General features: G+C 41.4%; 1 pseudogene; it reads left to right on the top strand.

The window, feature by feature from the left end:
• LOC114256761 (mannosyl-oligosaccharide glucosidase GCS1-like) overlaps positions 1-20,851 on the top strand; it is a 357,500-nt pseudogene that overhangs the window by 77,113 nt on the left and 259,536 nt on the right.

The following is a 20,851-nucleotide window of genomic DNA, read 5'->3' on the forward strand; positions in this document are numbered from 1 at the left end:
CTATAGTCAAACAGGTTCTCTCTACTTCTGGTACACCCTCTACTGCTCTGTCAGTCCCCTCAGGTACCTCCTCATGGTTCTTCGACTCTGCTTGTTGCAATCATATGACATCGGATTCTACTATTTTCTCTTCTACTATGTCTGTACCTAATATTCCTACCATTTATATTGCTGATGGCTCTCCCATGCATGTTAACCATATAGGCCATGTCTCTACTTCTACTGTTTCCCTTCCTAGCACTTATTTAATTCCTCATCTTACTCTCAATCTAATCTCTATTGGGCAACTTTGTGATCTTGGTCTTACTGTTCTTTTCTCTTCCTCTGGCTGTGTTGTGCAGGACCCCCGGACGAGCCAGACTCTTGGGATCGGCCGTAAAAATGGGCGTTTATACGAGCTCATTCATCTTCACATTCCATCTCAACTCTCTTATTCTACAGTCGCTGCCTCCACTAGTTGTACTCTCGATCTTTGGCATTCCCGTCTCGGCCATGTGTCATTTAGTCGTTTACGTAGTTTAGTGTCAAGTGGTCAGTTAGGTCATGTTACAAATAATTCAGTGGATTGTTTATCTTGTCAACTTGCCAAACAACCATCTTTACTATTTAATAAAAGTGATTCTATGTCCCATGCACCTTTTGATCTCATACATTCTAATGTTTGGGGGCCTCCACCACATCCTACCATGGGGGGATCTAGGTATTTTGTAATTTTTGTGGATGATTTTACTCGCTTTACTAGGTTATTTCTAATGAAAAATCGTTCTGAATTACAACAATATTACTATGATTTTGCTAATATGGTCAAGACACAATTTTCTCGCACCATCAAAATTTTCCGTGCCGACAATGCCCAAGAATATAAAGAAACTAATTTTTTTAAATTTCTCCGTCAACATGGTACACTCCCTCACTCCTCTTGTCCTGGCACGTCTCAACAGAATGGTCGTGCTGAGCGTAAACATCGTCACCTTCTTGACACTGTTCGTACTCTTTTAATATCTGCCTCTTGTCTAGAGCGTTTTTGGGGAGAGGCAGTCCTCACTGCTGCTTACACTATTAGTCGTGTTCCATCTCCCATCATCAACAATCAAACTCCATATGAGTGTCTCTATGGTAAGTCCCCGGCTTATAATCATCTTCGTGTTTTTGGTTGTGCATGTTTTGTCCTATTACAGCCCCATGAACGTAACAAATTAGAACCTCGGGCTCGTCTTTGTTGCTTCTTGGGATATGGCATTGAACACAAAGGTTATCGTTACTGGGATCCCATCTCTAAACGTCTTCGTGTCTCTAGACATGTGGTCTTTTGGGAACATAAAATGTTCTCTTCCATGTCTCCATTCCACAACTCTGATTCTCCCACTACATCTTTCTTTACTAATCCTTCTATTCCTCTATTTTCTAATGATGAGCTTGATACAGATGCTACTAATGAGCTTACTGCCGGTCCACTCCTCTCTACAGAGTCTGGCTCTCCTGATGGTCCTGCATCTCCATCTCCTATTCCTAGTCCTCCTGCTTCCCTTGAAGTCCCTACCTCTATTGATCCTCCAGAACTTCCCACTGAATCTTCTGTGCTTCCTACTACATCTCTTCGTCAATCTACTCGGGTAAAAGAACCTTCTGTCTTGCTTCGTGACTATCATTGTTATTCTACTATTTTCTCTCAACATGAACCTCACTCTTATCGTGAGGCTAGTACTAATCCCCTTTGGCAGCAAGCAATGACAGAAGAGTTACAAGCCTTGGACCGAACTGGTACATGGGAGTTGGTTGACCTTCCTCCTAATAAGCCTTTGGTTGGTTGTAAATGGGTCTACAAGATTAAGACACACTCAGATGGGACCGTCGAATGTTATAAAGCCCGTCTGGTTGCTAAGGGCTTTACACAAGAATATGGAATTGACTATGAAGAAACCTTTGCACCTGTGGCTCGTCTCACCTCTGTTCGAAGTTTAATTGCTGTTGCTGCCCTTCAAAAATGGACATTATTTCAGATGGATGTCAAAAATGCATTCTTGAATGGTGATCTTCAAGAAGAAGTCTATATGCAACCACCTCTTGGATATCCTCACTCATCTAATCAGGTCTGTATACTTCGAAAGGCACTCTATGGACTCAAACAAGCTCCTCGCGCATGGTTTTCAAAGTTTAGTTCCACCATCCAGGCCTTTGGTTTCTCTTCCAGCTCTTATGATTCTGCTCTCTTTATCCGCAAATCTCAACATGGCATTGTTCTTCTTCTTCTTTATGTGGACGATGTGATTCTTACTGGTGATGATGTTCATGGAATTTCTGCACTCAAAAAGTCTCTTAGTGAACACTTTGAGATGAAGGATTTGGGTACTCTCAAATATTTCTTGGGGCTTGAGATCTCCTCTACCTCCGATGGCTATTATCTCTCTCAAGCCAAATATGCTTCTGATCTTCTAGCAAAGGCTAGCCTCACTGACAGCAAAACTGTCTCTACTCCTCTCGAGCCTAATGAACACCTAACACCCCTGGACGGCACACCTCTTCCCAATGCCACCTTGTATCGACAATTAGTAAGCAGTCTCGTTTATCTCACTGTTACTCAACCTGACATTGCACATGTTGTTCACCTTGTTAGCCAATTTTTGTCAGCTCCTCGATCTACACATTATGCTGCCGTGCTCCGTATTCTTCGCTATGTTAAAGGCACTTTGTTTCATGGTCTTCACTACTCCTCTAGTTCTGCACTCTTATTACGTGCCTATTTAGATGCTGATTGGGCTGGTGATCCGACTGATCGTCGCTCTACCACAGGATTCTGTTTCTTCTTAGGTGATTCCCTTATATGTTGGCGTAGCAAGAAACAAACCTTGGCCTCTCACTGCAGCACCGAATCCGAATATTGTGCTCTTACAGATACCACTCAAGAGCTCATTTGGCTTCCCTGGTTACTTTCAGTTATGGGCGTTACTTCTTCCAGTGCCACTCCTCTATACTGTGACAATCGTAGTGCTATCAAAATTGCGCATAATGATGTTTTCCATGATCGCACCAAACACATTGAGATTGATTGTCATTTTGTTCGTCAACATGTTACTCAAAGCACTATTCATCTTCTTCCTATTTCCACTGTTGATCAGATTGCTGACATCTTCACCGAGACCCATCCACCGGGACGTTTCCAAGATTTGGTTTCCAAACTCAAGTTGCTTTCTACCTTGCCACCTTGAGTTTGAGGGGGGATATTAATATATGAAATATATTAATATATTATATATGTATATAATTAACATATTATATATATATATATTATTCTTTGTATTGTATTCCATATTTAGATTATAGGCTCCTCCCTATTAGGTATGTTCAAATCTTGCCTTTTTCTTTCCTTACCTTATTCTTTCCTTACCTTATTCTCTCCCGACCTTATTCTTTCCCTTTCCTTTGTACAACACTCCTACATAGTCCTATATATATACCTGTACGGGCACGAAATATTCTTCCCGTATAATCCTGTTGATCAAGATTGCGTTCCTCCGTACGTCGTTGCTTTATTCCCTGAAAACACAAACGTGAGCTAGCCAGCGGGTGTGTGCCGGATACCTCTCCGATGCCTAAGTCAGCAAAATAAACAAATAGACAAAAAGCTCTGTGTCTTCGAGAATCAAAGTTGTGTTACCTCTCCATAGGTGATGTCTGTGAGCTTTTGTAGGTTCTGTGTGGCACAATCCTAGTAGGACTTTTACTCCTCCATGTAGAGTCCTCCTGGGATTCATACTCCTGAAAGATAATGCTTATCCTTCAACACCCCCCTCACTGCACAAACCAAGTGAGACTAGACCGAACTATACTTAGTTCGATTCTTCCTTTCACTGCTCTTACCTCGGTTCTACCTGCACAAACCGTGCTAACCATGGTGTTAGTTTAGACCATGCTTAATAATTAGCTAGGTCTGACCGAGCTAGCTGCACCATGCCACGACCGAGCTAACTCAGGCGACCGAACAATCCGCAGTACTCTCCTGGACCGATAATAACAATAGGCTCTCTGGGATCAGACTAATCATCAAGGCTCTGGGACCAGACTAACTTCAAAGCCTCTTTACTCAGCCCTTTGTTTTGTGGCCCATAACGGCCCATTGCCCAGCTCGGCCTAATTTATAAATATAAATTACCCTCTCAATTGCCACTTAATTCCATCTGCACAACATGATAGGGCTTACCTGTTACTAGCCGAGCTAAAAAGTTTCAGCCTTCCAACCGAGCTATAAAACTTTAGTCGCACAACCGAGCCAAACACTTGAGCCTTTCCATCCGAACTAAATTTACACCGGGCTCTACCTGTCTAGTCATAACGTCTCTTCAATCACAGCCACTGAATCGTTCCCCATTCCTATGACACGTGGCCTACACTGATTGGTCCAATGCAGCTGTTACGCCGTCTTCGTACTCCGCGCTTTTTGAACAGTCCCGCTCTTTTTTTGTCCTTCCTTTACACAAAACACACTCTTCATTTTGAATCTATCAACCTACTATTCATTTCCTTCATTCTCTCTCTCTGGGCTTCTATTTCTTCTCGACCCTGAACTTTGCTGAGTTCGTGTTCTTCACTGTCATTGCTTCTATCTTCAATTTCTTCCTCTTGACCTGGTAAGTTTACTCAAATCTGCTTTGTTTTTGTTGTTTTTCGCATTTGTTTTTATAATACGTGTATTTTGTGTGTTTTTTCAAAACACATACCTTTCTTTCGTTGAAGAGGCACGTAATAGAACCTCCAATTTTCCATGAATAAACTGAAAAACATTGATTTTGATCCAAAATCACAGTATAACCGAACTAAAAAGCTGTTTGTAGTTGATGTCACTTTAGCCAGACTTACCAACCGAACTAACACTGTACCAGTAGTTTCAACAAGTAAAACATCTTTTGATTTAATTTTGCCGAGTTAACAAACCATACTAAGTCTGCGTAATAGTGTGCTTGATAGTCTCGACCACGGCCGAGCTATAACCTGGGGTTAGACCAGTCTTCGTAGTTCAGACCGAACTAAGAGCGCTGCCCCTAGAGGCTCAACCGGACTAATAAAACCCATGCACAAACCGAGATAACAAACCCCTTGCACAAACTGAGATACCAAATCCCTTCTACAAACCGAGCTAGGACTATATTTATCTTGCCTTTATTTCTTTTAGCACGGTCCCATGATCTGTGCTTAACACTTTTTTTTTCACTTTGCAGACTTTAGGTTGCCCAGGCCCTCCTTTGAGCGCTTAACCGAGCTACTCAACGCCTTTTTCCGACCGAGCTAACACCAGTTTAATTTATTCATAACTTAATAGAGAATGGGTAAATATAGGTTTCTAGTAGACACACCTGGTGGCTTGGCCGAATTTCGAAAGGAGTATAACATTCTTGACGATGCCCATCACACCTTAGCCAAACAAAATATCATACCATGGGGAAACCAAGGGTTTGTACCTTTTACCCTCCTGTCCATTATAGAAACTGGGCTAAGATTCCCTGTACAGCCTTTACTTTGTGAATTCCTTAGGCAAACTAGGATATGCCCCACCCAACTCTCCACAAATTCATACTGTATAATAAATGGTATAGCCGAGCTAAACCACCGAGCTGGCATTAACCTCGGCTTAGCCGAACTCTTCCATCAATATTCCCTAGGATCAAAAGAAGATGGCTGGGTCTATTATCTAAGAATACGCCGCCGCCAAGAGAAAATAATAAAGGACACACCGGACATAGACTTAAATGATGACAATTTTTTCTGGGTATCTGGGAATTTTGAAGACCACCAAGCCCAAATCTCAGGCCGCAATACAAACTGGAAGAAAGGAACCCGCGGTATAACTACCTCAGCTTCTTTGCATGCCTCCCTTTATTTCGGTTTCTTGTTCCTGAACTGAACTGACAGTTGTCTTCTTTATGCAGATTCAGCCCACCTCAAGTCACTGTACAGCTACCCCAATCTAAACATACTTCGCACCGCACTACGATATCCTGAAAGAAGTTGGGCCAAGCTACTGAATTTTGAACCGACGTACAGATACAACAGTCGATGAAAAGCCAGAGTAACAGACTTCTTGCTAGAGGCTTCTCCTGAACCAGATCCAACCTTGTCTGAAATCAACTTGGTTCGAATTACTACCGAAGAAGAGATGGCAAAGAGGAACAGAGTAAGGGCCCTCCTAACCGAAACAAATCGAGCCAAGGTACCACCACCCATCCAGACTCAGGAAACTGTGGTGGCCCTTCCATCTCAACAACCCTCCTCATCTCGTCCAAGCAAGCGTGCCCGGACTACCCAAACCGAGCAATGCCTTGTTGATGAAGACGAAACCATTCTTCCACCAAGCCCTCCACCAAGCCTGCAACCGGAGCGCTCCGACCAGGCTAGCTCGTCCAAGTGGGTTCCTAAAATCACTTTCCAGAACCGAGCTATTCAGGACACCGACTTAGTGGTTGCTGAAAAAGATCACTTGATGGCATTCAACCTTGCCAAGAGTGCTTGTCGCCCAGCAGACATGGAGCACCACAACCATTTGACCGAGCTGAAGGCCATCAGTTCGGCCACAAAGTCCATGGTGCTTGTAAGTAGCTTTCTTTGCTGTTTTTTTCTAATTTGCGCGACTTTCTGTTCTGTTTTACTACAAGTCTCTTTCCATTCTTTTTCAGGCCATGCAAAAGAACCGCATTGCTCATAAGCGCGTGCTGGAGCGTCGTAAGAGAGCAAGGCAAGCCATGGCTGAAGTAACCGAGAAAATAACCGAGCTAGAAGAAGCCAGGAAGCTAAAAACTAAGAACGGTCGTCTGGCCAGTCTTGTTAACTCGGCTGAAGCAGACAAAAAGGCGGCAGCCGAGATGAAAGACAAATGTCTGCGGGAGCTGGCGAAGCTTGAAGGCAAAAAGAACGTCGAGATCGAAAAGCTAAAGAAGAGTGTGGATGACGCCGAGCTTCGGGGTTATAAGGAGGGGGAGGCGACTTACATTAAACAATGTGAAGTTGCCAAGGATCTCTTCTTCAAATGCGAGTGGAGGGCGGCAATAGTGCAGCTCGGTCACGGTTCAGAGACTGAGGTCTTCAACGCTCCTGCATACTTTATACCGAGCTCCATGACGGAATATGCTGCTGCCCTACAGCAACAATTTCTTGAAGATTCTAATGACGAAGAAGAGACCGTGCCTAATGATACCTCGGTCGTCAATAAGCCTGTCAATCAGTTAGCTTGGTTGGAGCCAGTGGTGGAAGATCTAACTGATGAGCTGCCTACTGAAACCGCGCTCCCAACCAGGACCGTGCTCCCAAATGAAACCGGGCTCTGGGTTGAACTTGATGCTGATCTTGATGATATGTTTGCCTGACTGTTTCTCCTTTTGTTGCTTGATTTCAGTATTTTCTTCTTTTCTTTGTTGGACACAAATTATAACCGGGCTGGGGCCCCTCCTTTGTATTTGCTTTTGAACTTGCCAATGAAAATCTTCTTTTGTTCTAACTTTTTTTTTTTGGTTTACTTCCCTGCTTGTACTTGCTTTCTTACTACAATTTGAATGAAGTAGACCTGTGATACCCCCGTTCCGTAATATGCTAAATTGGTCCTTAATTTGAATATGATTATGTGTTCAGCATGACTTTATGTGCCATTATGTGAATATATGTGATTTTGCAATTCTATCTGTTCCCTGTAGGAATATCTGTTTGAGTAAACTACTTTGGGAATTAAATTGAGGGCCCTATCGACCACAGAACCCGAAATTGATTACGCCATTGTGATTGGCATAATTTTTAGAGCCTATGGTGAAATTTAATTGGAAATTAATTCGGGTCAGATTAAATTGATTTAATTGTTGAATTAGTGCCAATTATTCACTATTATTATATTGATGTTAGTGGGGTTGGTAGTGTTAAGACACTACACCTTGTATTCTCTCCTCATAACTTCCCTTGGCTGATCAAACTCTAAGAAAAACAAAGGGAGGGTCGGCTGTTAGAAAGAGAGGGGGAGAATTGGGTGATTTTGGCTCAAAGTTTGGGGAACTTGAAGATCAAACCCAAGATTTTGTGATAGTTTGGGAGATTGAACTCTTAGGTAAGTAAACTCATGGATTTTTGTTTGCAAATTTGTAAATTCAAGTGTGGTTAATGGCCAAGAACATGAGTTAGCTTGATTATAAGGAAATTGAGTTGTTTGTGTTCAATTGAAGGTCAATGAAGGCATGCATGTATATAATTGTTGTGGAAATGCATAATCTAGCATGTATTGAGTTAAACATGGAAATAAAGGTGTTAAATCTTACATGCAAGCATGCTTTTGTTATATTTCCATGAGAATGAACACCATTTGCATTGTTTGGGATGGAAATGAAATCAAGATTAGCATGCATGTTTGAATAATTAAGAGATGGGCTTTGAATGTATGATTTTGGTTTGTATTAGAATGAGTTGATGGGAGATTGGGGCATGCATGTGAACTAATTGTGAATTGGGCTCCATTGTAATGTGTTTTGGTGTTTATGGCATGTTAGCATAACTATATTTGAGATTTGAGCCATAACACGCATGTTCTGCTGGTTGAAATTCGAAATGAAGCTCAAGAACACAGTTCTGGGTTTTCCAGAATTTTGAGGTCCGCTCGAGCGGGGAACCTGACGCTCGAGCGGGAAATGCGTGCTCCCAGTACTTTTTGCAGACTTGATGTCCGCTCGAGCGGGGTAATTCAGGCTCGAGCGGCGCGGGGGGGGGGGAGCTGTTTTGACAGGCCTTCCGCTCGAGCGCCCTATTTAACGCTCGAGCGTATTTTTGATGCAACCAGCACTTTTGCAGGCCTTAAGGGTCAGCTCGAGCGGGGTATTCTACGCTCGAGCGGGGACCCTGTTTTCTGAAACTCTGAAAATGCATTCTGTGTTATATTTTTTCGTTCTCTTTCACTTGTAAGCACTCTTAGGCATGCATTGAGCATTGTAAATGAGTTAACGAGTTAAGAATAAAGCCTAAAGAGGAATATGTGAATTAGAGAACGGATTGAACTGTTAGTGACCCTTTTGTGTTCATGAAATATGTAGGGTCAAGCTCCAGGGCAAATCCACAAGCCGATCACTGTGAGTAATATCGATATTTGAATGATTGTGAATGTCCAATTATTATTCCCTTATAAGCTTTATAAGTTGCTAATTGGGATTGTGGACAAAAGTCTGACAGGAATAAACATAAATGGACCAAAGGTCGTTTCGATAATCATAAATGGACCAAAGGTCGTTTTGATAAACATAAATGGACCAAAGGTCATTTTGATAAACATAAATGGACCGAAGGTCGTTTTGATAACAAAGAAACGGACTGAAGGTCGTTTTGATAAACATAAATGGACCGAAGGTCGTTTTGATAACAAAGGAACGGACCGAAGGTCGTTTTGACCTATATGAACGGACCGAAGGTCGTTTTGACATATATGAACGGACCGAAGGTCGTTTTGACATATATGAATGGACCTAAGGTCGTTTTGATATAAATGAGCGGGCCGAAGGCCATTTTGACACGAATGTATGGGCCGGAGGCCGTTTTGACGTAAACGAATGGACCGAAGGTCGTTTCGATACGAATAAGTGGACCGAAGGTCGTTTTGATAGAAATAAATGGACCTAAGGTCGTTTTGACATGAATGAGTGGGCCGAAGGCCGTTTTGACACGAATGTATGGGCCGAAGGCCATTTTGACATAAACGAATAGGCCGAAGACCATTTTGACAGAAATGAATGGGCCGAAGGCCGTTTTGACATAAATGAATGGGCCGAAGGCCGTTTTGACATGAATGGAAATCTGAATGGGCCAAAGGCCAGAATGTTTTGAACTACAGTCACTTGATTTGAATTTCGTATAGTTATATATCTATTAAATAGAAATATGAATTGGGCCCAAGGCCGTTTGGAACATGTTGTTCTACATTGTTATGTAACTTCTGTATTTGATTTGATATTATTCACTGGGCTTTCGCTCACGCTCATTCATGTGTTTGTAGGTGAGCCAAAAGAAGTCCAGACCCAGCCTTAGTGAAGTCTGTATGGAACAACTAAGGTTTTGAGAGAGTCAGCCCTTGTGTCTCACGCATGAGACCCGTCTTCGCCCTTTTGTTATGTATTTACATTTTGTCAGGTTGGCAAAGTTTTGTATATGTCTGCTTATAGTTTTTATGGGTTGACTTAGTTTTGGATGATCCTGTCTGTACAGAACCTATGTCACTATGTTTCTGTTGTGAGTTATTAACGTACATATGTATGGTTTGTTTTGATGTGCCATGTAAGCACAGCTCAATGGACAAAGTTTTAAATTTTGCTTCCCTTTTGGCCCCCTTTACTCTGATGTGTTAAGTCTGTTTTGGTTTGAGGTCGTAGGTAATCTTAGGATTACTGGCCGGTTACGTCCTTAACCCATGGGGGCGGGTTCGGGTCGTGACAGAGTGGTATCAGAGCACGAGTTAATAACTCACACACTTGTCCAAAAGAGCAATAAGCGTTTAGATAAGATCTAGGATGCATTCATGTGATAAATATGAATCTGAAAGCATCAAGAATACGCTTAAATGTTTAATGCGAACGATTATGTATTATAAATTTGTGATTCGCTTGCATTACAACTTATTTGGATACGTATGCTCTTTGGTATATGCATACTTGTGACTCTTTTGTGTATAGTATAATGCAAGCTAAATCAGATGGTGAGTAATAACTCTGTAAAGTTATTGTTTTGTATGAATGAATAATTGTTCAAAATTTTCCTTGAACGTAATTGTGGTATCCTTAGCGGAGGCCCTCGCCCATGGGACATAATACTGTGGCTTATGGTCATGAGGCCCTAACTCGGGGGAATAATACCGTGGCACAGGCCCTCGCCCGGGGGAAACAATACCATAGCCTATGTATGAGATATGTCATCCGGTACCAGAGGTTCCATTATGAAACTTGATATGCTTGACCAACAAGATATGTTACGCTAAAGGAAGTACCACACATGATTTGAACATGAGATATGAATTGTTACACTAATGTGTACAACAAGTTTATTTTGTTATAGTGCACATATACGGATGTACAAATCATGAAAAGTTGTTTATGTGCATTCAATTCTGCCTTCGGGTGTCTATGTGAAATATGAACATGATTTGAGTATATAATTACTTAGTAAATGTTCAGCATGCGATATCTGATAAGTATGCAATTATCTGTTACGTATGTGTTTAATTGCATACGATATGTGAAATGAGAATATAAAGACGTGCCTATGCGTGACTATGTGTTTATTTTTGTATTGGACATCCCCGTATGTGGCATGATTTAATAAGAGTTCGTGTAGAATGTGGTTAAAGTAAGGGCATACGAGTTGGCAGACTCTTTTATAGCCCGACCTGATAGACTGGAACAAATGGTATAAGAAATGGCAGAGATCTTAAGACAACAACGTCAGTTGCTGTTATGGTAACAACTTTTGCCACCACCAGTGAAATAAATGCCGAGGAGTCGTTGTCGGATTTCGGGGGCTTGTTATAGGTGTGGTAAATGGACCATATGGTAAGGAATTGTCCCCGAACTGAACAAATGCGAGTAAATCTTCTGCCTCAGTTGAATTCGTACCAATGGTGGGAATTGCTAATCAAGATAGAGTAATTGTACTCGTCCCAGAAAGCACTCAGAATACTGCAACCGTTATCCCAGGTATCTATACTGTTTATAAACAAATGCCTATGTGTTGATTGATTCTGAATTAATACGTTTGTACATCTTCGCTTGGGATATTATTTGATTCAGATCGGCATATTTCTCCATATCTGCTGCATATGTATCTAGATTGGTTAGACCCACATGATCGAGACTGCATTCATTCGAGGTATATGCCCCGTTTGGGAAATTTGTGAAATACGTTTTGGGATATTGATTGACTCTGCACATGCACATGTATATCTAAACCTATGCTCAGGTTGATTTGCTATGTTACTGTCTTCAATGACTAAACCACTGGAATTGTGACTTTGTGATTGTATAATTGAGTTGAGCACCCCATACAATAAACTCTGCAAGTTACGAGACCATGCATTTTGATTGGTAGAAAATTGACTGGATTATGTGACTATACTGGGCTCGACTCATAAACCTACATTTTGTGACTAATTTGGAACTTTTGCGTAACAGACTCTATCTTATGTACAACCGAGGAACTCTGTTTAATGTGTTACTGTACACCATGTGCTTGTATATAAGACTTGTTTGGGAACTGCTGCATTGATTATGGTACATACCTCCTGATTTGAATAGCTGCACGTTTATGCAACTACCCCCGAATTTATGTAGTCGATGCCATATTGTATATGACTTGAAATGCTTTGATATGAACAGTTGTGATGAATAATTCTGATATGACTTTGAGAACTGATGAACTTAGGGCAGTTGAGAAACTATCAACCATGTACCTAAGCAAACGAAGTATGCCTTACAGAACCGAATGTGCCCCATTTGAGAAAATTTTTATCTGATTCGATCTGATAGAACCTTTGCCTGATATTGTTCCGATGGAACCCTCATTTGATATAATTTGATGGAACCTTTGTTCGATCTAATCTAACAAAACCGTTGCTTGGATCGACCGATAAGACCCTCTATCTAATTTGATTTTGTAAAAAGGGGATTAAGAATTGCTTGTGAATAAATAGCCAGATTATTCTTGGCAGAAAAACTGATAGACCCAAAACTTGAATTCATTTGGGATACTTGACTTATTTGAAAGACCTTTTGTAGGCTATCAACAAATTGATCTAACTATGAACACCGTTGAGAACCAATCCCCAACTATTGAGGACATACGTGTTAAAAATGAACCGAATTGTACAAACCCCGTGATTGGGTGTCGTAAGGAGTGTTGTTCCATTTTGTTTGTTTGACGCTATGGGAACCGATGATGGTAGATTGATTTGATTTTGAGCAGTACTGAACATTTGTCTTTGACTGATCAGAACATGTTTTGTAAGAGAGAGTGGTTGCTTCAGTGTTATCAGATTTTGGGGAAATCAGGTTATAGTGAATGGTGTTGTGTTTCTTTGATGACACTCTTAGAGTATCCTTTCGTGCTAGGGGACGTTAAGCCTATGTAGCACCTTTGATTGAGATACCTTTTACCACCGACGGTTTCGTACGGGTGGGTTTGACTAATGGATCTGGAATCGGCCACCGACGGTCGCGAACGGGTGTGCTTCGATTCTGAGACGATTATTCCTTTGTTTTGTTTGGAATGTCATCCTTTGGTATTATGTAAATGTTTTAACATCCAAGAAACTTTGAAAAACCCTGATTGTCCGAAAGGTGCGTGAATTCGGTACGCTTTGTATATAACCACCCAGTGTCATTATATTCTGTAATTGGAACCCTAAGAATGTGTGAATTGTGTTTGACATGCGATTGACTCCTTTGATAATGCCTTTGACATCATGGGGATTTACGTATATGAATTGCCTTATGCTTTTAACGACTACCATATAAAGTAGAAAGACTCGATGGAACAGAGAATTGAATACTGAACTGAATTGTGAATTGCAAACTGTAAACTGTTGAATGAACTGAGAATACGTGCATTCTATTAGAAGTCGATTGCCTCAGTGTTGTTGTATTTTACAATTGGTACTATGGGGATATACGGACTATATGCGTTGTATGGGTAATTGCCTCGATACTACCTTTGTTGGTTAGGGAATCAGTGTCTGGATCCACTTTGAATTTCCGAAGACTTTTGATTGACCTTGGATAACCGTGATGAGTCACTGGACTAAATACCGAATCGGATTGTGAATTGTGGAAGTATTGAAGAATGAATTGAACTTTTGTGACAAGGGAATAGACCGAACCTCTGTGACAAGTAGTTGACATTTGAAATAAATATGTTAGTGACCTGCTTTGAAGAGGGTAATTGGTGAATGTGTGTCTAAGTATTTTTCGGGGCCAACAGGTCGAAACCGAATATCAGATAGTGGCGGAACTACTTCAATCTCTCTATTTTGGGATGGAAATGGGAATATATGACTACGAATTTTGTTGTGGGGCTACCTTGAGCACCCAAGGTATAAGTCCCGTTTGAGTTTTTGAATATGGGATTACTAAGTTGCCTGTCTCCTCCCTATGAAATTTTCATAAGATGCTTGTAGACTAGTCACTGTTATACCAATAAGATTGCTCGTTTGCATGAGGTCCCAGTGTCCATTATTTTAGACAGAAATTCTAAAATGTGTTTGAATTTTGACAAGCCTTCAAGAGGCAATGAGAACTGAATTGGGTTTCAGCACTACTTTCTATCCATAAATTGATGTATAGTCAAAAGGAACTATTTAGACTCTGAGAGAAATGCTCCGAATGTGTACTTTAGATCTTTGAGAAGTCAGAAAAATCTGTCCATTGTCGGCAGACTTTGCTTACAACAAAAGCTTACGCTCTAGTTTCAATATGGCACCATACAAGCTTTGTATGGAAGAAAAGATAAGTCTCTGACTAGTTGAGAACTGAGTTTTGTTTGGCTTTGGGGCTAAGTAAGTGGCTATCAAAAAGGATTGGAACCATTGAACGAAAAGCGTTCCGAATTGTGCCTGACTAAAGGTAAATTAAATTTGGAGGACCAAACTTCCTAAAGGGGGGAAGACTGTGATACCCCCGTTCCGTAATATGCTAAATTGGTCCTTAATTTGAATATGATTATGTGTTCAGCATGACTTTATGTGCCATTATGTGAATATATGTGATTTTGCAATTCTATCTGTTCCCTGTAGGAATATCTGTTTGAGTAAACTACTTTGGGAATTAAATTGAGGGCCCTATCGACCACAGAACCCGAAATTGATTACGCCATTGTGATTGGCATAATTTTTAGAGCCTATGGTGAAATTTAATTGGAAATTGATTCGGGTCAGATTAAATTGATTTAATTGTTGAATTAGTGCCAATTATTCATTATTATTATATTGATGTTAGTGGGGTTGGTAGTGTTAAGACACTACACCTTGTATTCTCTCCTAATAACTTCCCTTGGCTGATCAAACTCTAAGAAAAACAAAGGGAGGGCCGGCTGTTAGAAAGAGAGGGGGAGAATTGGGTGATTTTGGCTCAAAGTTTGGGGAACTTGAAGATCAAACCCAAGATTTTGTGATAGTTTGGGAGATTGAACTCTTAGGTAAGTAAACTCATGGATTTTTGTTTGCAAATTTGTAAATTCAAGTGTGGTTAATGGCCAAGAACATGAGTTAGCTTGATTATAAGGAAATTGAGTTGTTTGTGTTCAATTGAAGGTCAATGAAGGCATGCATGTATATAATTGTTGTGGAAATGCATAATCTAGCATGTATTGAGTTAAACATGGAAATAAAGATGTTAAATCTTACATGCAAGCATGCTTTTGTTGTATTTCCATGAGAATGAACACCATTTGCATTGTTTGGGATGGAAATGAAATCAAGATTAGCATGCATGTTTGAATAATTAAGAGATGGGCTTTGAATGTATGATTTTGGTTTGTATTAGAATGAGTTGATGGGAGATTGGGGCATGCATGTGAACTAATTGTGAATTGGGCTCCATTGTAATGTGTTTTGGTGTTTATGGCATGTTAGCATAACTATATTTGAGATTTGAGCCATAACACGCATGTTCTGCTGGTTGAAATTCGAAATGAAGCTCAAGAACACAGTTCTGGGTTTTCCAGAATTTTGAGGTCCGCTCGAGCGGGGAACCTGACGCTCGAGCGGGAAATGCGTGCTCCCAGTACTTTTTGCAGACTTGATGTCCGCTCGAGCGGGGTAATTCAGGCTCGAGCGGCGGGGGGGGGGGGAGCTATTTTGACAGGACTTCCGCTCGAGCGCCCTATTTAACGCTCGAGCGTATTTTTGATGCAACCAGCACTTTTGCAGGCCTTAAGGGTCAGCTCGAGCGGGGTATTCTACGCTCGAACGGGGACCCTGTTTTCTGAAACTCTAAAAATGCATTCTGTGTTATATTTTTCCATTCTCTTTCACTTGTAAGCATTCTTAGGCATGCATTGAGCATTGTAAATGAGTTAACGAGTTAAGAATAAAGCCTAAAGAGGAATATGTGAATTAGAGAACGGATTGAACTGTTAGTGACCCTTTTGTGTTCATGAAATATGTAGGGTCAAGCTCCAGGGCAAATCCACAAGCCGATCACTGTGAGTAATATCGATATTTGAATGATTGTGAATGTCCAATTATTATGCCCTTATAAGCTTTATAAGTTTCTAATTGGGATTGTGGACAAAAGTCTGACAGGAATAAACATAAATGGACCAAAGGTCGTTTCGATAATCATAAATGGACCAAAGGTCGTTTTGATAAACATAAATGGACCAAATGTCGTTTTGATAAACATAAATGGACCGAAGGTCATTTTGATAACAAAGGAACGGACCGAAGGTCGTTTTGATAAACATAAATGGACTGAAGGTCGTTTTGATAACAAAGGAACGGACCGAAGGTCGTTTTGACCTATATGAATGGACCGAAGGTCGTTTTGACATATATGAACGGACCGAAGGTCGTTTTGATAGGAATGAGTGGACCGAAGGTTGTTTTGACATATATGAATGGACCTAAGGTCTCTTTGACATAAATGAGCGGGCCGAAGGCCGTTTTGACACAAATGTATGGGCCGGAGGCCGTTTTGACGTAAACGAATGGACCGAAGGTCGTTTCGATACGAATAAGTGGACCGAAGGTCGTTTTAATAGAAATAAATGGACCTAAGGTCGTTTTGACATGAATGAGTGGGCCGAAGGCCGTTTTGACACGAATGTATGGGCTGAAGTCCGTTTTGACGTAAACGAATAGGCCGAAGACCATTTTGACAGAAATGAATGGGCTGAAGGCCGTTTTGACATAAATGAATGGGCCGAAGGCCGTTTTGACATGAATGAAAATCTGAATGGGCCAAAGGCTAGAATGTTTTGAACTACAGTCACTTGATTTGAATTTCATATAGTTATATATCTGTTAAATAGAAATATGAATTGGACCCAAGGCCGTTTGGAACATGTTGTTGTAGACGCGCCCGCGTGGGCCTCATGCTACAGTTCGGACTCTTGATTTGTGTCACGGTTCTTAATCTGAACCAAAGAGTCCAAATCTGGCAAATCGTTTTGAGAAACAGATTTTTTTGAAAGAAGTGAAAAACATGGACTGCTTTGCCAGATACAGAGTCGCCACCTAAATGTTTTAAAATGGGAGAATTTAGGAAACCCTGACTCGGTGCCGAAGGCCACATGTCCGTCATCACCGGAGTTGTCTCGGCTCGGGAGCTTGGGTACGATCGGGGAAGGTCAGCTATGAGCACTCCCTTTCGCCCGGTCCGAAGACCGGCCTCTACTAACCGTGATATCTAATTTTGAAAACGTTATGTGTTCTTAATCCGGTTATTAGCCTAGAATTACTATGTTGTGCGCGCAGCAAACAAGTATAGACCAAATCGCCCAAATTGGAACAAAACATTTCATGTTTGTTTTGAAAATGGTTTGCTACTCGAAAGTAGGCTAAAATGCAGATTTTGCCACCCTCAAGTGGGCTTTTAGAAAAGATGATTTTGCCACTATCTAGTGGGCTTAAAATTCACAGTTTTAACGCATTATCCCAATTTAAGCGATTTGACCTCCATCCACAGGCATTTCAAACAGTTTAACACATAAGCATTTAGCCGCATGGCAAGCATACTGTCATGTTAACATTCACACACATGCGAGATACTAAAGCATAAATACTTACATCGTACTCCGTGCCAAAACAGTAAACTAGTTAGCAAAACATGCGTGTCCTAGTTCATGCTAAATTGTCTAATGCAACACATACAGGATGCAATTAGATGGGCTCGGCTAATCTTAAACATGGCATGTGAAATGCAATCAACTATCACATAGTCAATTTTTGAATTGAAGTACAAATGCAGTTAGCGTGATGTACCGAGCCCAATGCATGCAATACAAATGCACGAATGCACACATGCATAGCATAAGGTATGCTAAAATAAATGTGCCCTAATCTACCATCATAAGCAGGTAAATAAAAGGGAGAAAGAAGTGGGGGTTGGAAGACATACACCACACGCACGCACACTTATTACAAATATGCCCTCACTCGGAGGGACCAAAATAATAATACAAATTAATTAACTACGCAAGCTAATTAAATATTACAAATTGCTTAATTAATTAACAAATTAACTAAACTAAAGAAAAACAGTAAACCGCCTCGGGGCGAGGGCCAGATGCAACACATGCTCGGGATTGGCTCGGAATCGCATTGCCATGCGTAGTTTGCCTCTGTTTTCCCTGCTCTGCTCTTCTGAAAACTGCCAAAGTCTCAGGGATGCCTCTCAGGACACTGGGGGATATCATCGGCTGACCAGAATTTCCACCGGCAGTAGCAATTAGTCACCGGCACAAAATAGATCCACCGGCCATAAATTGACTGCCGATCGGCACTAAATACTGCCGGCCGGCAATGAATTCCTGCAGAACCTGCAACTCACAGCAGTAGAGGGCAAAGCAAAGCATGGCAATGCAATTCAAACAATTTATGCACCAATCACATTCCTTATCATGTTAATGACTCAAAGGAGGATGTGCCCCGATTCTCGGACCACCAATCACGCATTTCCATGCATGACGGCCCAAAGAATCAAGTGTGCAACCTTCATGTCAAATGAAATGCAAACCAATCAAACAAACTAAAGCCCAACCTCTATCATATGATCAAGAGGCAAGGCATGCATGCCAATGCAATGCAACCTAGGTATGCAAACAAGAATACAAGCATGCTATGCAACTACATGGCATACACAATGCTAACAACATAACATGCGCAACGCTTTGAAACATGGCATACATAATGCAAGGTGGACTTACACCAATGTGAGTGGACCTCAGCCGCACCCACATCAGTGGCCATAAGATGAAAATGAAGTGCCTCGAAATGCGTGCACACGGGCACGCAAACCGAGGCAATGACATATGCAATGCAATGGATAAAATGGCATATAGAATGCAACATGGACTTATACTAACATGAGAGAGCCTCAGCCACACTCACGTGAGAGGCCGATGGATGAAAATGAAGTGCCTCAAAATGCGTGCACACGGGCACGCAAACCGAGGCAATGGCATATGCAATGCAATGGCATGGAAAATGATATGAAAACATGCCAATGGGATTTCAGCACTGAAATGTGGGGGAAAACAGCCCCGAAATGAGGCGAAAACACACCCGATGCATGGAATAGTCCCGAAATGCGAATTTAGGCACCCGAAATGGCCTATAGCTATGCCAAACATGCACGATATGGACATGGAATGTAAAGACAGAAGCAAGGCAGCCCCAAAATTAGCATTTTACTAGTACAAAACATGGTCAAACAGCAAACCAAGATAGGGCAAAACTAGCATGCAAGAAATGGCCCTAAACATGAGATTAAAAAGAAACTCATAGGTGCTGGCCCCAAACAGGTTAGGGTCCTTCAACAATGTTGAAGAGGGACCCAAAATAAGACTATTTACAGTTTATGGAAGCCCCAAAAACAGTATACAAATATATTAGAAATGCAATGCAAAAATGAGGCTCAAAAGTGGCTATAACATGAGGTATACAAAACATTCACCAAACAAGAAAATACCCTTAATAAAACATGTTCAGGAGGTCAAAATAAAGCCACTTTTAGTTCGGACCAAGGTCCAAAAACAGCAACATAAGGGGCTGCCAAGACATACAAAAATGGGACCAAAAAGAGGATATAAAGGGAAGTATAACATGGAAGTCCCAAACAGTGTTGAGCCCTTCTTCAATGTTGAAGAGAGGCTCAAAATAATCCTATTTTCAGTTTACATCAGGCTCTAAAACAGATCACACGCAAGCCAAAAAGTCTATGCAAGATTATGGCATTCAAGGAGGATATTGAAGCAAGTGCAAGCTACTGTCCTCAAACAGCAAGAGGTCCTCAATCAAACATGAAGAGGACCTCAAAATATGATGATTTGAAGTTTGGGTCGGAGCCCAAAGATGTAACCACAAGGAGCTAAGATATAGGTCAAAAAAATGCACAAAAGAGGGAAAGTGGAACTCACCCTTGTAGAACCAATCTTTAGCAACCTTTGGACTGAGTTTGGGAGCTTTTAACTTCTGGAGGACAGCCTCAAGCTGCTGGAATGGGCTTTGGATGCCTTGTGCTATGAGTTGATGAAGAAATGGCCCAAGAACAAGGGTGTTTGATCACTCTAACACACCCAAATGTAGAGAGAGAGGGAGGTATAGAGAGAGAGGGTGATATATATGTTATATGTATGTATTAGGTCTGGTTTTTGCTGAACCAAAACAATGGAGGAGGATGGCTTCCTTATATAGGCAATCCTAAGCTTCTAAGACAAGCTTCAAAGGGTCAAAGGGGTTTAAAGGGGAGGTCAAGGCTTATTGGAGAAGCTTAGACAGCTGGTAGGCTTCTTGAAGAAGCCAAGATAAGGGGTCAAGGCTTCCTCAAGAAGCCTTGAGCAAAGGGTGCAAGAAAAGGGGCCAAAGGGTGTGCAAAGGGTGCAAAATAGCCACATATATGCACATGGAGTAGGGTCTGTGCATCCCAGCTGGCACAGCTGGCATGCACCATGCTTGGAGAGTGCAAATGGTGCAAACCGGCCAGAAAATTTGGTCGTCGGCCAAAATAAAGTGCCGGTCGGCATAATATTTTGCCGGTCGGAAAAATAGATTGCCGATAGATGATTCCAATGTCAAAAAACTTCCGGTGGGTATGCAAATTGAAGCCCCGGAAGTTATCTTTCCAATGGCGCAAACCTTGCA

The sequence above is a fragment of the Camellia sinensis genome, chromosome 12 (genome assembly GCF_055761805.1).
Source record: "Camellia sinensis isolate YWXY chromosome 12, ASM5576180v1, whole genome shotgun sequence".
In the NCBI taxonomy this organism is placed as follows: domain Eukaryota; kingdom Viridiplantae; phylum Streptophyta; class Magnoliopsida; order Ericales; family Theaceae; genus Camellia; species Camellia sinensis.